Source organism: Montipora capricornis, chromosome 6, assembly GCF_036669925.1.
Source record: "Montipora capricornis isolate CH-2021 chromosome 6, ASM3666992v2, whole genome shotgun sequence".
Lineage (NCBI taxonomy): Eukaryota > Metazoa > Cnidaria > Anthozoa > Scleractinia > Acroporidae > Montipora > Montipora capricornis.
Window position 1 is genome coordinate 66,947,935 of NC_090888.1, and position 5,000 is coordinate 66,952,934.

The 5,000-nt window shown below is 39.0% G+C and overlaps 1 long non-coding RNA gene across 1 annotated transcript in view; it reads right to left on the reverse strand.

Moving 5' to 3' along the window:
- Window positions 1–862: 862 nt before the first annotated feature.
- The window catches only part of LOC138050768 (uncharacterized), a 25,025-nt gene continuing 20,887 nt past the window's right edge, over window positions 863–5,000 (reverse strand). Inside the window, exons 2-3 of the long non-coding RNA XR_011132696.1 lie at window positions 2,795–2,897; window positions 863–1,527 (exon numbers count right to left, since the gene is read on the reverse strand). This is a non-coding gene — a long non-coding RNA (uncharacterized lncRNA). The remainder of the gene's footprint in view (window positions 1,528–2,794; window positions 2,898–5,000) is intronic.

Here is a 5,000-nt window from a genome sequence, read left to right on the forward strand (position 1 = left end):
TTTCATTTCAATGCATTGATCAGGTGCAGGCTTCATGCAACTCTGAAGAAATCGATAGGCTCTTAATTACAAAAGAGGCTTATTGGAGTGCTCAGCTGTTCTCTCTAGCACCCTACGGCTTAAATAAAAGGAAGGAATTTCATTCAAAAAACAGAATTTGTTACAATTAGTTTCCTTTCCCATAGAGTACATTCCTACATGATTAACCGTTCTAAGGCCCTTTTCTTGGATTTCGTCAGGCCCTTAGGTTTTAGATGAACTCAAAGGCCCTGGCCGGGAAGCTCATTATGATTTATATTGTTTAAGGGCCCCTCTAGGGGTTTTGTTAATTTTTTTGCTTCGCTAATTTAGCCTTTTTGTCATCTACAAATTAGCACCACTTTTTGTTCTTCTTTTTTGCAATCTTATATATTTTTTTGACAGCTGTCACTTGGTATTGTGTAATTGTTAGCGCCTAAATCTTATTTAAGTTTCGTTTTTATTCAAAAGTTGTCATAACTGAAGAAGGTCTTTGACCGAAACGTTTTAGTAAATTTTTAATTTTTTAACTTTTTAACGTCAGAAGTTGTCCGTCCTCGCTTCCTTTTTACTCACTATATATATATATACGGAAGAAAAAACACATAAACTACAAGTTCATCCCTACAAGCCTGTTCCGTGGCCGCCCACCCATCAGGGGAAAATCCCCTGATGAGTGGGCGACCACGAAACAGGCTTTTAGGGATGAACTTGTAGTTTATGTGTTTTTTCTTCCGTATATATTTCGCTCTACTTCTATGTACTGAGCACTGTTTTACGAAAATCAAGTTTCACACTTTATATATATATATATATATATATTATAATATAAATTACGTCATCCAACTAAGATCTTGTGAAGCGTCGAAGCAAAAAAACTTTTTTTCTTATTGTCGTTTCATCCAATAGAAACTCGTCAACATATTACTGAAGCTAAAGAGCGACAGCCACAGCTTAGTACTTATTCCAGTTTTAACCGACAGGTTTAAAATGCAGGTGACGTTTTACGACAGGTCACTCCTTACAAAACGTATTGCTAATGCAAATTTAGGCCTCATAAGCCCTCACTTTGCCTAAAGACGATGTTTCAGCTCAAAGTTAGCCAATTGAAAAGTTTTAGGTTGTTCAGTATACTATTAGGTAAAACAATGACCTGTAACGAGTGACCTGTGTTTTAAGCCTGCCGAATTTCAACAGCGGACCGGCACTCTCTAAGAGGGCAAAATGATGATTTTTTCCCAATTACTGTCTATCACGTTCAATCACTGCATGAAGCTAACCGTCATATTCGCCTTTTAAGGCTGGTCACAGGCTGTCAACATTTAGCACCATAAATTGAACAGAATCTTGCCCAGGTAAGGTGGAAGAAGGTACTTTTACTTTGCCATTTCGTTTTATTCCTAAGAACATATCATAATGTTCTTTCATGTAGTACTTGAAAGACGCAAATGACACAAACAGGTTCTTCTCGTGGTATTGATAAAATAAACAGTCCTTCGATTCATCCATCTGCAAAGAAAAGATCAGGACAGAAAAATTTATTAACGCTGACAGACTAGGATAGAATGATGATGATGCCGGATTATAACTGTGACGTTTTGAGAAGAAACAACGGTCGAATAAGATCGCTACCCAAGTAAAACTCAGGGTCAACGCGTACGCAGAATATGGGAAGAAAGAAAAGATGAAAATCGGGTTTCTTGCCTGGTGCTCAGGCATGGCGACTAGCCGCCATGTTGAAAGGAGAGAACGTCCAAGTTGGGCTTAAAGTCATTGACAAAGGTCTATAACCTAAAAGTCTCGATCTGTGATGGAATGCGGCCCATCCATCTTTGGTATTGCCTATTTTAGGACAGCTACAGATAGATTTTTTTTCTGGAAAAAAGGGGCGATATTGAATTCCTTGCACGATCCATCCCTCGAGCAGTCCCTCGTGTTGATACTTGCTTGCAGACCAATTAGAGGCGTTGTGGTCATACTTTGTCTTTCCAAAGAAAGGCCCATGCAGTTATATATAGCCATCTTTGTTCTTCTTGAGGACTCTATGGATCCAGGATCTTCTTTTCTCACAGCTAGAAAGTCCATACCTCAGAAAAGTCGATGTCTCTCATTTGGCTTACTGATTTATCTAAGGAGGCTTTCCATTTGACAGAACTGACCGGCCAGACCGGGCATTTGGAAGGACGAACTGCACAACACTTTCAAATTAACACACTCCGAGGATAATATATAGTCCTCCAGAAGAATGTGTTCAGAAGTGTTCCTTCGAATTGTTCCATATTCTTTGCAAACTGATGGGCCTGGCTGGCAAGTTCTAACAAAAGGAAAGCGCCCTAAATTTAGAATAAGGTTCCCGCCAAATTATGGCTATTCAGATTGGGCCTGAAGCCTACAACGCCTCTGACCGCGCGAGGGATTGGTCGTCCTTAATGCAAAATTATGGATTGTGCAAGGAACACAATACCGCCCTCTTTTCTCAGGCGAAAAACCAGCAGAAGCCATCCTTAAATAGATAATACCAAACCTTGATGGGCCGCATTCCATCGCAGATCGAGAGTTCTGGAAAATTCCTTTTCCAAGAAAGATCCCAACGACTGGGGCAGATGCAACCGGTGGTATGTGAATTGGTTGCAGGAAAGTTATGACTTTTAGCTGATGGATTTCCTCAGTAGGGACTTCCCTTTGGCTAAGATCCTATGTAAACAGCACCATATAGTAAAAGAGGCTGTGAAAAACGCAAAAAGTATATATAGCAATTTCCGTCAAATTTACTAACCCTTGTATGTAGCAATCCTTCAGAGTTTATTGCCAAGAATTTTTTGTCTTAATACTCTTCAGCCTCATAATACTTGGACCAAATGATTGTAACTCGAACTCGACTGCAAAATATAAGAGGAGTTGTCATTAGAATGATCTAAGTATATTTTTGTGAATAAATAAATCTCTTTCAGCCCTCCGAAAATAATACATATGCCCTATTATGTCCTACAAGGTGTACTTTTTACAAGACTTTTAAAATGAAGTATCATTAATAATCAGACTTCTTGCTTACTTTTGTTATTATAAACTCAACAGGATATCGCGTTTCCGATTGGTCAATGACGAATGCATAAATAGGTTATAGCGTGCAATAATGAATTGTTGCTATGGAAACAAAGCGATGGAGTGATATAATAACTAAAAAATCGTATGAACTTGCTCGTACATTTCGTGATTTAAGGCCCGTTTAAACGGTTTCAACATTTGCTTCAACATGCTTTGCTTCGACACTTTCTTGAAACAAATGTTCAGTGCGTTTGAACAGGTCATCCAACATTGTTGAAAGCGTGAAAACGTTGAAAGCTTGTTGAAAGCGTGTTGAATCAAGTTGAAGTCGGTTTAAACTTTCATTCAACATTTTCTTTTGTTCTCGAAAATGTTGAAAGGTCTTGAAGCCGTTTGAACAATCGGTTCAACACACGCATGCTCCCATAAGATCGCTAAATTCAATATGGCGTAGTTTATCTGGACGAGAGAGACTGGTTTCTAGTTATTAGTTCCTCGCAATCAAATTTCACAAAAGTGTTGGTTGTTTTGTTGGTGCAATGTTGGAACCGTTTGAACGGCCTCCGCACAACTTTGTTTTTGCGTCCAACATTTGCCCAACATCTGTTCAACTCTTGTTAAACGACTGTTCGTCAAATGTTGAAACCGTTTAAACGGGCCTTTATGGTCACTCGTGATCTCTTGAAATTTCTCAAATTGCACTCGACTACGCCTCGTCCAACTATAGTTAATAGACGAGAATAGTTATGAAACCCGACAAATTTCTTTTATTGTAGGTTTTTTTTCTCTTTTTCGGCCTTGACAGTGTACAAAACACAACAGTTGTTTACTCCGTACTGAGGAACTAACCAATGAAAACGTGTTGGTTACGTAATTCATGCATAGTGTATAAGCGCAAAACAAGACATTGTGCACGGTCGTGGACTTTCCAACCCAAATCTTGGGATCTTTGCTTGCCCCTATGATGTTTGCCGAGCTTCAAAACTAGTCCCCTCTAGATCTATTAACTATGGTGCAACTTTGAGAACCCTCAAAACATCACTTGTGCCCATAAATAGCGAAATGCTAGCGCGTTTACACGATTTTCTATCCTAATCTAAGGAATGAGGCAAATTTTGGAGATGAGTCTATTGCCTACAAAGATCACAGCAATCCAGATGAACTCAACTTGGCGAGGCTCGTTGATTCTTGGTAGTTCTTGACGATAAGAATGATTCGAATTATCTGAGTGTTCGAAACAAAATTGTGTCTTGCTTTGTTGTTAAACCTCTACGCGTGATAATATGTTAAATAAATTGATCTTGCACCCTTTTTCGCTCTCAACCCAATCCGTGGAATAAACGGAACTGACTTTCACGCCATACGGTTTTTTCCGCGCTTGGCACAGTTTGCAAACATTTATATCGGCGCGAACTTTACAACAAAATTGTCGCAGGTTCCATCTGCCACGATTTAAATTTGACCTTTTAACCGCATGGATCATTTTTAATTTCATTTCGAGTGTTTGCAGCTCTGCGAACTGTCTTCAATATATTAAGGGATACATGAAGTACTTAGGGGCTTGGGCATCGCAATGACTTGAGATCGACCGTCGAGCAGCGAGCTGTATTTTTGTATTATTTACCAACTGCGATGATATGTTCAACACTGAAACCAAATGGCAATTTCTGTATGGGTTTAACAAACATTAAAGGAATCGAAAGCTTTGAATGCATCTGTGTTTACTGAAGTCGCATCTCAGTTGTCTAGCTGTTTACATTTATTTTGTACTCAACTCTGCACAGTCTTCGGGTAAAAGAAAATCAGTGGAAATGTGACAGTGAGGAATTATTTGAAAGGAAGCTTGTTGTCTATTTTGTGCTTCATTATTCACGAAGAGGCTCTTCAGAAAAGGGTTTGATCCCGAACTGTGAGAAATTCATTCAATTGTATATGTA